This window comes from Salmo trutta, chromosome 10 (assembly GCF_901001165.1).
Source record: "Salmo trutta chromosome 10, fSalTru1.1, whole genome shotgun sequence".
Classification (NCBI taxonomy): Eukaryota; Metazoa; Chordata; class Actinopteri; order Salmoniformes; family Salmonidae; genus Salmo; species Salmo trutta.
This window is the reverse complement of record NC_042966.1, coordinates 5,039,356-5,056,835: the sequence shown is the minus strand read 5'-3', so window position 1 is coordinate 5,056,835 and position 17,480 is coordinate 5,039,356. Positions and strand designations below refer to the sequence as shown.

The window sequence follows — 17,480 nt, the reverse complement described above, 5'->3', positions numbered from 1 at the left end:
CAAGACCTTAAAAACAGGTCAACATTCACAAGGCCACAGGGCCAGACAGATTACCAGGACGTGTACTCAGAGCATGCGCGGACCAACTGGCAGGTGTCTTCACTGACATTTTCAACCTCTCCCTAACCAAGTCTGTAATACCTACATGTTTCAAGCAGACCACCATAGTCCCTGTGCCCAAGAAAGCGAAGGTAACTTGCCTAAATGACTACCGCCCCGTGGCACTCACGTCAGTAGCCATTTACTGCTTTGAAAGGATGGTCATGGCTCACATCAACAGCATCATCCCGGAAACCCTAGACCCACTCCAATTCGCATACCGTCCCAACAGATCAAGTAATCCCACTCCACACTGCCCTTTCCCACCTGGACAAAAGGAACACCTATGTGAGAATGCTGTTCATTGACTACAGCTCAGCTGTAGTCTACACCACACCATAATGCCCACAAAGCTCATCAGTAAACTAAGAACCCTGGGACTAACGGGCCACCCACAGGTAGTAAGGGTAGGCAACAACATATCTGCCATGCTGATCCTCAACACCGGGGCCCCTCAGGGGTGCATGCTTAGTCCCCTCCTGTACTCCCTGTTCACCCACGACTGTGTGGCCAAGAACGACGCAAAACCATCATTAAGTTTGCTGACGACAACAGTGAAAGGCCTGATCACCGATAACAATAAGACAGCCTATAGGGAAGAGGTTAGGGAACTAGCAGTGTGGTGCCAGGACAACAACCTCTCCCTCAATGTGAGCAAGACAAAGGAGCTGATCGTTGACAATAGAAAGAGGAGGGCCGAACAGGCCACCATTAACATCGACGGGGCTGAAGTGGAGCTGGTCGAGAGTTTCAAGTTCCTTGGTGTCCACATCACCAACGATCTATCAAGGTCCCAACACACCAAGACAGTCGTGCAGCTGTAGAAAATGCACTATCGAGAGCATCCTGACAGGTTGCATCACCGCCTGGTATGGCAACTGCTCGGCATCTGACCATAAGGTGCTAGAGAGGGTAGCGCGTACGGCCCAGTACATCACTGGGGCCAAGCTTCCTGCAATCCAGAACCTATATAATAGGCGGTGTGAGAGGGAAAGCCCATAACATTTTCAGAGACTCCAGTCACCCAAGTCATAGACTTTTCTCCCTCACGGCAAGTGATAGTGGAGCACCAAGTCTAGGACCAAAAGGCTCCTTAACAGCATCTACCCCCAAGCCATAAGACTGCTGAACAATTAATCAAATGGCCACCGGACTATTACATTGACCCTCCTCCCCTCCATTTGTTTTGTACCCTGCTGCTACTCGCTGTTAATTATCTATGCAGTCACTTCACCCCTACCTACATGTACAAATGACCTCTGACCTGTACCCCCACACACTGACTCAGTATCTGTACCCCCTGTATATAGCCTCATTATTGTTACTTTTAATTGTTTTTAATTACTTTATTTGGTAAATATTTTCTTCACTCTTCTTGAACTGCATTGTTGGCTAAGGGCTGGTAAGTAAGCATTTCACGGTAAGGTCTACACTTGTTGTATTTGGCGCATGTGACAAATAAAGTTTGATGTCCTTGATGATCTTTTTGGCCTGCCTGTGACATCGGAAGGTGTTCTTAATGTTTTGTTCCCTCAGTTGACGTGTAGAGATTCTCACCTCAATAACTGTGCTGTGTCCCTTTATATTCTGCCTCTATATTTTATCTGTTGACTTCTTCATTCTCCAACTTATTTAGTCTAAATAAAACCTTGAATTACTTATTTGTAATAGGACAACCAAATGAATAGGATAACCAAATGTATTAAATTTGATCAATTAATTATACCAGTAATTAAATCAGTAAATGATCTAGAATATCCATTACCAAAAGTCAGAACTAAATCCAGCATAACGTCGGATCCAGCGAGCGGATATAGTTCATGGGATACAGATCTGCTACAATGATACACGCAGGGAAAGGAATCTGTTTCCATCTAGAATCCACTCCAGAAGGAAGCCCACACGGTATTGTCTGTAAGACAAAAAAGATAAATGATACAGTATCTAGCTACTGCCATGTATATCAGGCATGATTAGGCAAATATTTCTATAGTAAAACCAGTGTATCAGTTTTGGAGAGAGATATAACAGTAAATTGTTGCATTGTTTCTCCTCACTATTAGCCAATAATTGTTATTTACCCCTGTTGGGAATCCCATCATTCGTCATTTTGTGAGATTTAAATGCATCCACGGTCATAATCATAACCAATGTCAACCCTTGTCAATTGTTACATAGCTAACTAGTGAAATGATTTACAGTTGCTGATGTTACACGTTTGCAAACGTGAGGCATGGTGCATAGCAAGTTAGCAGGTGCCTGGCTAATTAGCTAGCCAACTCCAGTCATGTGCTAACTTTTGCTGGTAAACCTAGCTTTTGATGGCTGGTTGTAACTTGCTGCTTATTAGCCATATTTACTACTAAAGAGAAAAGGTTTTACAAAAGATCTCAGATTGTAAAACTGCTTCTATTTTTTGTCATTAATGTGGCTACCTGTAGTTGTTCAGCCAACTTAGCTAGCTAGCTACCTACCTATGTTAGCAAACAGAAGAAAATATTTGATTCCCCCCACTGTAACACAGTAGTATGTTAGGCAGCATTATAAACTGGGTGGTTTGAACCCTGAATGCTGATTGGCATATCAGACCGTATATCACAGGGATGACAAAACATTTGTTTTTCCTGCTTCAATTACGTTGGCAACCAGTTTATAATAGCAGTAAGGCACCTCGGGGGTTGGTGGTATATGGCCAATATACCACGGCTAAGGGCTGTATCCAGGCTTTGCATCACGCCTAACAGCCCTTAGCCGTGGTATATTGGCCATATACCACACCTCCTCGGGCCTTATTGTTTAAATACACCATACGGGTTTCAGTAGATAGCTAACTTAAGTTAATTTAGCTAGCTGGGTGGCTTCAGGAAAAATATCTTAGTTAGCCACCATATTTGGCATCTGCCCTCTTCGTATCAGCTGTAGCGGAGGTTCTGGCTAAATCAAACTCCGTTTTGAATCCTCTTCACTATATTCCAGTTGAAACATGTATATTTGAATGTCACCATGTAGCTAACAAATAAAAAAAATATCTAATTTGTGTTGATGAGAGGAATCACTAAAACACATTGCAGTCTGGTCAGTTCTTTCTGCTTTTCCCAATGGATTGTGTGGTTAGTGTCCGATTCCAAAGCACAGCCTACGTGAGTAGTAGCATTTCAGAAACTGGAAAATGTTTTGTCAATTTGTATATTTAGCAATAATCCGCCAATAGAAACATAGCTGAAAGACATCCAATGGCCCTATCCAACAAGGACAACCATACTGCATCTACATGCACAAAAACATATAGCGCGATCAGTATAACATAGAGCCTTCGCGAAATGCCACAAAGCAGGACATTTATTTTTAGATCTCCTACCCAAAAGGCACTATTCTTGGAATGACCCAGCCTACTTGTCATTTCAATTAATGATACATACCAATTGATTCTGAAGAATATAAATACCTCACAACAAAAGATAAAAAGGTTGTTTTACGCAACATTTTTTCTGTGTCTCAGATTGTTCTGTCAATTCTCAAACTTAATTTGGAAGAAAGGATGTTTGACATGCTTTTTACATTTATATCACAAAACATTTTTGAGAAACGATCTGATATCCGATCCGGACCCAAGAGGGTCCAGGTACTAAATTCTGACATTTTGTCTCAGATCTGGGCCTGGTCTAATATAATTGCCACGAGTCGCAGGTATGTGCAATTAAAATTGATTTACCAACTGGACCCGGTTGGACCTGTCCTCTGTTAATTGAATGCACTGTATGAGGTGATGACAACTGTGTGAGCTTATTGTGTGTCAGCAAATTGAAACTCAATAAAACATATAGCTTAGGCCGGCCAGGTCCAGCTGAAGAGAGAGAGAGAGAGCGAGGAGCCTTGACCTAGGCTACTGTTGATTGCGCTGATGGAGGCTTTTTTTCACTGATGCAAAATAAAAGCTACAGAAAAAGAAAAATAGTGAAAAGAAGCCGACAAGGGGAATGTCCTCCATGTGGACAAGTTTTAATATTGTAGTGGACAAAAATGAGAAGAACGTACTTGGCGCGACCAAATGTAGGCCTACTTTGTGCAACTCGCTACTCAGGTTTGATGCGGCCAAGACGGGGACCTCACAATGAAGGCAGTGCGCACTGGCGCGCCATCAAACGCCGACCATTGAACTTGAGGGGAGGAATAATCTTTCAGACCTACCAAAGTTACTCCTATAATCTAACAATACAATGCCTATCTTTACAGGAGTAATTAGGGTTAAGTGCCTTGCTCAAGGACACAGACAGAACTATTCATTTGTAATGGGATATTTTTGAAAGGTGGTTATTGTCCTTGGTCTTTTTTGCCTTCCTGTGACATTGGGTGTTGAAGCTGTCCTGAAGGCAGGTAGTTTGCACCCGGTTGCGTTGTGCAGACCGCATCACCCTCTGGAGAGCCTTGCGGTTGTGGGCGGTGCAGTTGCCGTACCAGGCGGTGACCCTGCCACATACGTCTCGTGTTTGAGCCGTTGAATTGAGACTCCACTCTATACTGACACTTTGCTTGTCTTAGTCGGTCACATTTCCAGTCGCCTTGCCATGATTAAATGCGGTTATACGTACTTTCAGCTTTGCGCAAATGCTGCCATCAATCCACGGTTTCTGGTTAGGAAAAGTTTAATAGTTACAGTGGGTACAACATCTCCTGTACAATTCCTTACAAACTCGCTCACAGAGTTAGTGTATACGTCAATGTTATTGCCGGAGGCTACCCGGAACATATCCCAGTCCACGTGATCGAAGCAATCTTGAAGTGTGGAATCCGATTGGTCAGACCAGCATTGGATAGACCTAAGCACGGGCGCTTCCCGTTTTAGTTTCTACCTATAGGAGGGGAGCAACAAGATGGAGTCATGGTCAGATTTGCCAAAAGGAGGGCAGGGGAGGGCCTTGTATGCGTCACGGAAGTTAGAGTAGCAGTGGTCGCGCGTGTTACCCGCTCGTGTATAGCAATTGATATGCTGCTAGAATTTCGGTAGCCTTGTTCTCAAATTATCTTTGTTAAAATACCCAGCTATAATAAATGCAGCCTCAGGATATCTTGTTTCCAGTTTGCATAAAGTCCAGTGAAGTTCCTTGATGGCCGTCTTGGTATCCACTTGCGGGGAGATAATTCACGGCTGTGACGATAACCGAGGAGATTTCTCTTGGGAGATAATACAGTCAGCATTTGACTGAGGAATTCTAGGTCAGTTGAACACAAGGTCTTGAGTTCATGTATGTTGTTACAATTACACCATGACACATTAATCATGAAACATACACCCCCGCCCTTCCTCTTACCGGAGAGATGTTTATTCCTGTCGGCACAATGCACTGAAAATCCCTTTGGCTGTATGGACTCCGACAGCATGTCCCCAGCTAGCCATGTTTCCATGAAACAGAGATGTTACAATCCCACATATCTCTTTGGAAAGCAACTCTTGCCCTAATTTCGTCAACTTTGTTAACCTGTTAGGGCTAGGGGGCAGTATTTACACGGCCGGATAAAAAAACGTACCCGATTTAATCTGGTTACTACTCCTGCCCAGTAACTAGAATATGCATATAATTATTGGCTTTGGATAGAAAACACCCTAAAGTTTCTAAAACTGTTTGAATGGTGTCTGTGAGTATAACAGAACTCATATGGCAGGCAAAAACCTGAGAAGATTCCATACAGGAAGTGACCTGTCTGACAAATTCTTGTTCATCTTGGCTCTGTTTATTGAAGACTGAGGATCTTTGCTGTAACGTGACACTTCCTACGGCTCCCATAGGCTCTCAGAGCCCGGGAAAAAGCTGAACGATATCAAGGCAGCCTCTGGCTGAAACACATTATCGCCTTTGCCAAGTGGCCGATCAGAGGACAAAGGAATTAGGCGCGTGCCCGAGTCGACCCCGTGCTGTATTTTCTTTCGGCTGTTTACCTAATTGCAGATTCCCGGTGGGAATATTATCGCTTTTTTACGAGAAAAATGGCATAAAAATTGATTTTAAACAGCGGTTGACATGCTTCGAAGTACGGTAATGAAATATTTAGAAATCTTTTGTCACGAAACGCGCCGTGCGCGTGACCCTTATTTACCATTGGGATAGTGTCTTGAACGCACGAACAAAACGCCGCTGTTGGAACATAACTATGGATTTTTTTGGACCAAACCAACATTTGTTATTGAAGCAGAAGTCCTGGGAGTGCATTCTGACGAAGAACAGGAAAGGTAATCAAACTTTTCTAATAGTAAATCGGAGTTTGGTGAAGGCTAAACTTGCTGGTTGTCTAAATAGCTAGCCCTGTGATGCCGGGCTATCTACTTAGAATATTGCAAAATGTGCTTTCACCGAAAAGCTATTTTAAAAATCGGACAGAGTGCATAGAGGAGTTCTGTATCTATAATTCTTAAAATAATTGTTATGCTTTTTGTGAACGTTTATCGTGAGTAATTTAGTAAATTGTTAGTAAATTCGCCGGAAGTTTGCGTCACATGCTAATGTAAAAAGCTGGTTTTTGATATAAATATTAACTTGATTGAACAAAACATGCATGTATTGTATAACATAATGTCCTAGGTGTGTCATCTGATGAAGATCAAAGGTTAGTGCTGCATTTAGCTGTCTTCTGGGTTTTTGTGACATTATATGCTAGCTTGAAAAATGGGTGTCTGATTATTTCTGGCTGGGTACTCTGCTGACATAATCTAATGTTTTGCTTTCGTTGTAAAGCCTTTTTGAAATCGGACAGTGTGGTTAGATTAACGAGTCTCTTGTCTTTAAATAGCTGTAAAATAGTCATATGTTTGAGAAATTGAAGTAATAGCATTTCTAAGGTATTTGAAAATCGCGCCACAGGATTCAACTGGCTGTTACGTAGGTGGGACGATTTGGTGCCACCTGCCCTAGAGAGGTTAACTAGGGACTGGACATTAGCGAGTAATATACTGGGAAGCGGTGGGTGGTGTGCGTGCATCCGAAGCCTCACTAGAAGACCGCTCCGGCACCCTCTCCACCGGCGGCGTTGTTTTGGGTCAGCCTCTGGAATCAGCTCAAAGGCCCTGGGACGTGCAGACAAAGTATACGCTTTGGGAAAGTCGTATTCCTGGTCATAGTGCTCGTTGTGCTTGTAAGTTGACATCTCTGATATCCAATAGTCCTTCCTGGTTGTATGTAATTACACTTAAGGTTTTCTGGGCCAACAATGTAATAAATAATACTAATTTTTTTATTTTTTTTTAAACACTGTTTCCTAAGGACTAGTAGCAAAGCTGCCATCTCTATCGGCGCCATCTTCTGTTAATCAGTACTTTAGCTATATCAGGCATGTGAGTACATGTGCTGAATTTGCAATGCGAGAGAGATCCTGTGACTGACTATTGCCTCATTTAACACAATTTTCACTCCATCTTTTAAAAATCGAAATAATGATCAATACCTAAATAATGGCAATGTTTATTTGTCCTTAAATAATTGTTTTACTTAGCCTACGGAGAGCATTTAATTAGGTAGCCTATTTTTTGGTTATTCAAAAGGCATGGCAAAAATAGTTGCATTTCTCTGCAATAGGCTTTTTTATGTCGGGATTGTGTTGAATTGTATAGCCTTTCATGTAAGCTAAACATTTCTGATTGTGTAAAGGGGTAAGGATATGGCCGTGTTATTTGATGTCATGTTAATCCGGTCAGGCCTTTTGATTTTAACATTTGGAATGTTTTGGTTTTGTAGGCTAGGCTACCAATTTAAATATTGAATTCATGGATCAAGCCTTCTTTTAAAAAGGAGTCATTCTGACCTTGTTCCCAATGGTCAGTGCTTTAGTTTATTATGTGGCTGTCCAATTGTCCCGGTTGTGAATTTGCAATGCATCCGACTGTCCTCGTTTTTCTGTGCAGTAGCCTTTTGATTTGAAAGGTTTTGCTGTGTACTAGGCTATTTGATTTAAATGTATGGCTGTTACAGCACTTTGGTTTCTCTAATAAATATGTTGAAATTACGGCTGACCCCATTTGGTTGACTGGTCGATTGTTTGTTGGTCAACCAAGATTGTTGTTGTTGAGCAGTGGCAAATATATATTTTAATAAAAGTAAAGTTTGATCACATTTATAGCGAAAACAAATGCCGCAGTAGCTGTTTTCAAAGCATTTCTGCAATTTTTTATTTATTAAAATCGCACACAAAGAACTACGAATCCTATATAGCCTATTCCACCCCGCGCTGCAACTATCCCTGGCTGTCCGATAAGGCAGCCCCACGCACCCCTCTGAGTCAGAGGGGTTGGGTTGAATGCGGAAGACACATTTCCGTTGAAGACAGTAGATTATACTGTTAACAGGTGGTTATTTGTATGAGCACAATACCACTGCGCTGTCATAGTTCACGCAACTGTTATGCTCTGGTGAATTCGAGAACCATGCTCAGATTTACAACTCTGTGGCACCAGAAACACCAAGTCGGTGAGAGAGGGGCCATAAATCTAGCCCAGGGATGGGCCGTCGGCCCGCGGACCAATTTTTGCTGATGTGTACTGTATATGCTGCTATGTGAATATCCTCTTTGTTCCTGTTGTATATTCCTATTGCACGTACAACTATATTAATACTGTCATATGTATATGTTTCTTCCCTTTAGAACCACAAGTCCATCCTATGTACACTAAAGATTTCAGTGGGAATACTATAGTGTGCGGTAGTGATGAAGATAATGAAAGTTCTGGACGGAGAAGCATCCATACTGTTCTTGCTGGACAGCCTGTAGCGAGTCAGAACCAAGTATATCAGCATTCAGTCACTAACAGGTAAGCTCAAAAGCAAAGCGCTCAGACGATTCCAGCGAGCAGTTTTTACACTGACACTCCAAAATTTGCTGCAGTGCCAAATGCTAGCAAGCATGAAGATGAAAATGGCAGTTTCCTAGAAAAACTAGCAGTATCTTCAATGTATCAGTGTGGATAAAAGTAACATTTGAAGTACAGTGGCATATCCCATCCCTGCATTGAGGTACGTTTTCCGACCCTTATCTCGCTCCGGCTCCACGGTGTCTTAAAATGTAACCATGATTGCATTCCGACCCCAGTGAAGCTTAGGGTGTTTCACAATTGGTCCCTTTCAGGCAACTTTTTAAAACTTGTGTGTAGTGTGAACACGCCAAAGGAACTCAGACCCCTCAAAAGATTCCCGCGACCCAAACTGAGACCGAGTTTGGCTCATTTAAAAAGGGAACCGGACTGTGGAATTGAAGTGCAATGTGAACTAGTGCTGAGTGATTAACAGACATTTCAGTATTTATTCTGGTTATTAAACAACTAATTGAACAACGTCGGTTCAAATACTTTAATTGCCTTTAGTTTTGTTTTTTTGTGAGACCGACTTGTCATTTCTCTAGAGAGAAATCAAATCAAGAACTATGAGTGTCGCTGGGCTGAAGGGAGTTGTAGTTTTCTTTAAGCAAATATTTAACCTAGTTCAGCACAGAAATGTGGTAATTACCTACAATGACCATAATCAATTGCGCCTGATATTTACAGCTCGGATAGAGATGGATACACTTTTACGCCGGTTAGGTACCCATAGACCGCATAGACCAAATGTGACAGGAATAAACACAACGCAACTTCGAGAGAGGGATAGTGCTTCTACACCTGCTTCTACACCTGCATTACTTGCCGTTTGGGGTTTTAGGCTGGGTTTCTGTACAGCACTTTGCGATATCAGCTGATGTAAGAAGGGCTATATAAATACATTTGATTTGGATAGTATGCCTTAACTACTTTGAAGAACGAGTAAAAATGATTTTGTCTAAAGACAGTACAATATGGGGATCACAGAGAACGTTGTCTGGCTTTTTGCCTGCTACTGCCTGAGTGGAGATGATGATGACTAAGGAATGAAAAATAAAGTAATCAAATAAAAACTAATATAAGTGAAATATTTTAGAGAAAAAAAAGCGCTGTTTTTGGATAATGACTGTCAAGGATGAACAGAAATTCCAAAATGCGTTTTTAGTTGAAGACTATTTGTTTGCAATATGTGATCTATAGGGTGAGATCTTCATAAGCCGTTTATTCGATTGTGGGGTTTGAATAGTGTGAGAAGAAAACATACTTGGTAAGTATCACAACAAAGTGTACAAAATCTACTCTTAAAGGGGCAGTAGTCTTCATTGAGAGTGCAATTTTCAATTACAGCATTATTTAGTCTGCAGTTAGTTATTAATTTTATATTTGTTCAGTTACCAATAATATTTACATGTTAATATTATCTTCTGAGTAATTATAATGTCTCATATTTTAATTAAATGCAATCTATTAGCTTCCAAAATGTAAGTTGGTATATCTAACTGTCCGATAACACCATTCTGATAGAATGGCTCGTCTTGCACTTTGTAAAAACCCAGAGTGCATTGAGTTAATTTTGGGAAATGATCTTGGGTCCTTTCTAAACATAGCTTTGAATTCACATTGCTGATTCATACCACAAAATACGTATAGTGAAATGGGAAAATTATTGAGTCCTCATTCAAATGCAAGGGCAGTGTGAATACAAATAACGGAGTTATTTGGCTTCTTTTTTTTACCCCAGAGTGCAATCGGTTATTTTAAAGAGGACTATATATGAAAACACACTTAGTGTAAACAAGCGTAACGGTAGGCTGGGTATCTGTTGTGTACAAACAAGTATAGGCTTTGACAGAAGACAAATTATGCTTTTGGAAAGTAAATAAAAAACCTGCTACACGTCGTTTTTGTCGGCATGGGTTATTCCAACGTCACGTCGCAGGCCTAGGTTTCAGCCTAGGCCTGCAGGCATCATATTTTGTCAATGTTTTCTCTAGCCTTACAAACCTTGACACCGACGAGGCTACGTTTGTCAGATGACTGGTAATGCCATCCACTGCCTCGTTCTCAACCTATACACATAAGTCCTGCTAGTGGTATGGTGACACAACCATCTATAACTTAGGTACTCCGTCCACGTCCCTCGTTAAGTAGCCCTAAGAACTTTTGGCTTCTGCTGACGTGGTTGAGAAGCCTATAGCCCTACGACAGTAATTGATTGCGTTTCATATATTAAGCAATCATTTAAAACATGTTAATTGTATGCGTTTTGTAAAAATCATAATTTGCAACTGGTTTCATGATCACTTATGGGAGAGGAAAGACATCTGTAGAGGTAACAATATCGCCATAGCTGCAGCAGTTAAAATACAATATAGCAGCCTATATTGGTGGTAAGTGTGTGACTGTTACAAAGTAGCCTATAATGTGACAATTGGTCGGCTGGACATATGTCGCTCATCATGTGATCGTTCGTGCGTTCTCCTTGCATGAAAATAAAATAGATCTGATGTAAAAGCATAATAAAAGCAAAAGTTGCCTCCTGAACGCTTACCTGTAGCATCCGTGATGAAGTTACCGAAGTGGTCAAATCAAGTCTTTATATTTCAGTCTGGCAAGTTATCCAACTTTCGGTCCGTGTTGCTGTCTTTCGTTTATACTCAGGCGAAAAATTCTGCGGCCACATCCACCGCCTACTGCAAGTAAGATAAAATGTTCTTTACAAAACAGACACGTTCACGGTCTACAAATCACTTCCAACGCTAATTGGTTACACACATTACAAAAAAAGTCGCTTGCCAACATGTGTGTCATAGTCTTGGAATCAGCTGTCATCCTATAACAGTTGAATCTCAGGGTAGTTCCCCGTTCACTTAAAAATATATATATAATGGCGAGATGCTCATGTCTCCGCCCTAACAATGGGAGTCGTTGTCCCAAAGGCGGGAAGGCAGGCGACAAGCTTAGGGCCAAAATAAGCCCATCGAAACTTATTGGGTTTATTTTGGACCGATTTTAGCAAGAGTGAAACCTCTCGCTTCGCCTCTTCCTCTCTGACGTCAACGTCACCTCCCCTTTCACGAGAGGGACCCAATGGCTGCCCTTACTCTGCCTGAATGAAAATAAGACATGGTTTTACCACAGATAGACGAGACAGATATTTCACCGGGGGTATAAATGTGAGAGGAAGCCCAGTGGCTGGCAGTGGGAGAAGATTGAGCTAGATGGATTTTGGCCGATATTCTGCACATTTTCTCATAAATGAAACATTTGATCTCCATACAGTTTTCTGTTTCCAAAACTAGAAGCTATAACAAACAGTTATAGAAACGTTTGGTAGACTTGACTTACCTAATTGTTTATGGAGATTCATTTTTTTAATGACGAGTGCATTTTCCTAATGAACGTCATGCATATTCAGTAAGGCACAAATAGCCTTAAAATAATCCACTACTTGGCGGTAGCTAGCTAGCTGTCCCAAGTAGATATCTAGCTGGCTAGCTAATTCACAACTAAAAAAACAAAACATACTTGACTTAAATAGCTAGAAATCGATTTCTTTGAACGTTTTCCCACTACTAGTACTCCTTTTGTGAATCAACAATTTTTCATGATAAGAAACACGTCATCAATAAATACCTTGTTAATTAACAATAAAATGGAAGGGTGGAACATCCCTTTTCCAGTTTCCAACAGACGTTGAAAGGTCATAAATAACGAGAAGATGCATTTGGAGTAAATATTGCATGGTGAGGCACACGTTGTTGACTATGTACTCTGTAGTGTGCTGTATCCATGACTACCCATCGAATCAACCACCAAAGCAATAATCACTGATAAATAAAACATGCTAGCTACCAGTAATGAAAGAAATCTATAGCTGGGTTTAACACAACTAGCATAAGGCAGCATGGCTAGTTAATGTTAGTTTACCAATGTGCACAGCCATATTACATCCAAGGCCATCCCAGCGTATGCTGCACAATCAATAGAAGCCATCATTTGTGACACTGGGTCATTGCAAAGTCATTTATCGAGTTGTAGAACACCATTAAGTACCTCTTAAATGACGGTAGAAATAAAATAATAATAATAATAATAATAAAATGTTATATAGGCAACTACTTATGTTCTGTTGCCCTATGATCAGATTTTAAGTGAGAATAACACAAAATATAGTATAATAAAATGTGAGATTAAACCTTACACACTTTTGTAATTATTCAGGAGGAAGATGTGGCTGAGAAACATCAGGCATAGGGACCAATCTGCAGAAGTCCTTTGAGGACCTGAAGAAAAGGGGTTACAGTATGTGCGAGGAACACTTTGAAGAGTATTTTATTCTGATTATTGACTATCTTTGTGAATAAAAATAATTTTCTGGAAGACACTGTCCTCTGAAGCAGTACTTACCAGATTAAATTACATGAATCCACCCGCTCAATCTGCAACAGATGCACGTTGTAGTAGAAAAATAAGTAAGCCAACAACAACGTTCGTAGCAATTAAAGATATTTAAAAAATGTATTTCACCTTTATTTAACCAGGTAGGCTAGTTGAGAACAAGTTCTCATTTACAACTGCGACCTGGCCAAGATAAAGCACAGCAGTTCGACACATACAACAGAGTTACACATGGAATAAACAAACATACAGTCAATAATACAGTAGAAAAAAAGAAAAACCTATATACAGTGAGTGCAAATTAGGTAAGATAGGCCATGGTGGCAAAGTAATTACAATATAGCAATTAGACACTGGAATTGTAGATGTGCAGAAGATGAATGTGCAAATAGAGATACTGGGGTGCAAAGGAGCAAGATAAATAAAGAAATACAGTATGGGGATGAGGGAGTTGGATAGGCTGTTTACAGATGAGCTATGTACAGGTGCAGTGATCTGTGAGCTGCTCTGACAGCTGGTGCTTAAAGCTAGTAAGGGAGATATGGGTCCCCAGCTTCAGTGTTTTTTGCAGTTCGTTCCAGTTATTGGCATCAGACAACTGGAAGGAAAGGCGGCCAAAGTAGGAATTGGCTTTGGGGGTGACCTGTGAGATATACCTGCTGGAGCGCGTGCTACGGGTGGGTGCTGCTATGGTGACTAGTGAGCTGAGATAAGGTGGGGCTTTACCTAGCAGAGACTTGTAGATGACCTCGCGCCAGTGGGTTTGGCGATAAGTATGAAGCGATGACCAGCCAACGAGAGCGTACAGGTCACAGTGGTGGGTAATATATGGGGCTTTGGTGACAAAGCGGATGGCACTGTGATAGACTGCATCCAATTTGTTGAGTAGAGTGTTGGTGGCTATTTTGTAAATGACATCGCCGAAGTCGAGGATCGGTAGGATGGTCAGTTTTACGAGGGCATGTTTGGCAGCATGCGAAATAGGAAGCCGATTCTAGATTTAATTTTAGATTGGAGATGCTTAATGTGAGTCTGGAAGGAGAGTTTACAGTCTAACCAGACACCTAGGTATTTGTAGTTGTCCACATATTCTAAGTCAGAACCGTCCAGAGTAGTGATGCTGGACGGGCGGGCAGTGATCGGTTGACGAGCATGCATTTAGTTTTACTTGTATTTAGGAGCAGTTGGAGGCCACGGAAGGAGTGTTGTATGGCATTGAAGCTCGTCTGGAGGTTAGTTAAAACTTCTTTGGGATAGGGGGCAGTATTTTCACGGCCGGATAAAAAACGTACCCGATTTAATCTGGTTACTACTCCTGCCCAGAAACGGTGTAAAATAGTTGATTGTTTGAGAAAATTGAATTGTGGTATTTTAGTTGGTTTTGTATTTTGCGCCGTGCGATGCCATTGGCTGTTGGCTAGGGGTTCCGCAGGCGGAACGGGGTCCCGCTAGCGGAACGTCTGTCCTCAACAGGATAACCTCTTGACGTTACCCTAGGATAGGGGGCGCCACAGCGCATTTTGAAAAAAATTTGTGCCCATTTTCAACGGCCTACTAATCAAACTCAGAAGCTAGGATATGCATATAATTAATACCTGTGGATAGAAAACACCCTAACGTTTCTAAAACTGTTTGAATGGTGTCTGTGAGTATAACAGAACTCATATGGCAGTCAAAACCCCGAGACTGATTGAAACAGGAAGTGGAATTCTGAATTGTGGACTCAACTTCACATCTTTGCCTGTAATTCACACAGTGAGCAATGGTTCATTGAGCACTTTCTATTGCTTCCACTAGATGTCCCCAGTCTTTACAAAGTGGTTTGAGCCTTCTACTGTCGAAACTGAATGAATGAGACGCTGTGGAAATTGGTCACAGGGGGAGGGCCATCACCATTATGACGCCGGCGGCCCTGTCTACCCCCTCCTTTTGAAACGTTTTGAAACACAATACAATCGCCCCCCTCGAATCTTATTGGCTCTCTTGTTGAAACAGGCCCTGAAGATTTATGTTATACAACGTTTGACATGTTTGAACGAACCTAAATGGGGGAAAAATGTTATTTTTCGAAACCGCTGTCCCGCGCCCGACGGAGCATTTGGATACAGCCTTCAGACGCGCTAACAACAGCAAGCTAATGGAACATAAAGGATGGACTTTTTCGACCGAAAATACATTTGTTGTGGACCTGGGATCCCTGGAAGTGCTTTCTGATGAAGACAACTAAAGGTAAGGGATTATTGACAATAGTATACAAGATTAGATGTGATATGCGATTGTTCCAAGATGGCGCTGACCTGTATTGCTAGCCTATTGTTCTGAGTATTGCATCCCCTTTTATCGCAAAGTGTGATTACCCAGTAAAGTTATTTTTAAATCTGGTATGACAGGTGCTTTCAAGAGATATTCATCTATAAATCTTAGAATGACAATATTACATTTTAAAAATGTTTTCGAATAGTAATTGAGTAAATTGTAGCACTGTTTCCCGGGATGCATTTGAGGGAAAATAGTTAGTCAACGTCAGGCGCCGATGTAAAATGCTGTTTTTATATATAAATATGAACTTTATTGAACAAAAGAATGCATGCATTATGTAACATGATGTCCTAGGTGTGTCATCTGATGAAGTTTGTAAAAGGTTAGTGCTGCATTTAACTGTTTTTTGGTTATTTGTGATGCATGTGGTTGGTCGGAAAATGGCTATGTTGCTACTTTTACCATGTACTCCTCTAACATAATCTAATGTTTTGCTTTTCCTGTAAAACCTTTTTGAAATCGGACGACGTGGGTCGATTCAGGAGAGGTGTATCTATAAAACGATATGAGACAGTCCTATATTTGAAAAAATATATATATTAAATTTCGTTATGCTAATGTCGCTAGGAGTTTTTCGCTGGATGTTGATCCCGCTTACGGGACGAGACGCTCAATTAACTCATCTTTTTTGGCTCTGCCCCCTACTCAATAATTATTGGAGGAACATCTTTGATTGGTACTCAAAGGTATATGAGAGGGCCATTGACCCTGGCGCAGAACTAGCTCTCTTTGGCTGCTTAGAGTCTGTTCTAAGATCGTCCTATGAGGAACAACATGCTCTGATGTTTGGAACGGTGGCTGCCCCAAAAAATGTTCCTGACAAAATGGAAGTCTTACCCCTTCCTTAAGTAGATGGCTAGCAGAAATGATTAACACTAAATTAAGTTGGAAAATATTAATTTAGGACCAACTGCTCCATCAGATTTGTCAATGTTTGGGGTCCATTTCTGGACCATCTGGACAGAGACTGACTGTGAAAACTGACTAGGTCCACTTACTGTTGTTGTAACTGTCATTGTTGCTCTATTCTTGTCCCATGTCTTGCCTAAGCAATACTTCATTTCATATGTCTGGCAGCTGTGTTTTTTTCTTTTTTTTCTTGTGTGCTTTTGTTTTGTACTAAATTGCAAAAGAAAATCCTTTAAAATAAAATATAAAAAAAATATATAATAAGCTTTTGTTTTCCTATTCCTTTGCATAGGCCATAGCATTGTGATTCATGTTTTTTTTAATGAATAAACAGTTATCGGGGATAAATAATATCATTTCGATGCCCCCCCACACATTTTCGTTGCTTACCTTACAGATCACAAAGTCAGCAAATTTCCACTCCATTCATATGCACATTTGATTAATACACTGGCTTGTCTGGCTGGCATGTTTTCATTTTAAACAGACCTTCCCTTATCTACACTGAAATAATATTTTTTATCATTTTAAACATTTTAATAAAACCATAGCTCATTAGTACATCCTTGTGGCTGAATATATATCTATTGTATGTCCTATGATACAACAATAATTAATGTTGAACTAACAAATACCATCAAGGGATACGTTACAATTTACAATAATGAACACCTTATGAAACAGCTGTGAAAACCAATATTTTAGATTTAAATATATAAACGTTGATATTTTTTGGTACATTTCTGTCAATTTACTTTCACAGATTTTTTTGCATACTCACATGGCCATCACAGATTGAAATACTGAATTATGGTGTGTGGAATAGAGAGGAGGTGGGTGCTATGTGGATGGGAGGTTCTGCCGGTCATTTGTTTTCAACAGGCAGTCAGTCTCGGAAGGGGGCTCGAAGAGGGAG

General features: G+C 40.9%; 1 protein-coding gene and 1 long non-coding RNA gene across 3 annotated transcripts in view; one reads left to right on the top strand and one right to left on the bottom strand.

Moving 5' to 3' along the window:
- dnmbp (dynamin binding protein) overlaps positions 1 to 11,861 on the bottom strand; it is a 111,501-nt gene extending 99,640 nt beyond the window's left edge. The window contains exons 1-2 of one of the 2 annotated variants that reach the window (XM_029764169.1): positions 11,487 to 11,861; positions 1,865 to 2,011 (exon numbers count right to left, since the gene is read on the bottom strand). The gene's annotated coding sequence lies outside the window, so the exon portion shown is untranslated. The remainder of the gene's footprint in view (positions 1 to 1,864; positions 2,012 to 11,486) is intronic. The other variant, XM_029764168.1, reaches the window with a different exon arrangement.
- LOC115200991 (uncharacterized) overlaps positions 1 to 13,318 on the top strand; it is a 70,464-nt gene extending 57,146 nt beyond the window's left edge. The window contains exons 3-4 of the long non-coding RNA XR_003879653.1: positions 8,728 to 8,893; positions 13,160 to 13,318. This is a non-coding gene — a long non-coding RNA (uncharacterized LOC115200991). The remainder of the gene's footprint in view (positions 1 to 8,727; positions 8,894 to 13,159) is intronic.
- Positions 13,319 to 17,480: the final 4,162 nt, after the last annotated feature.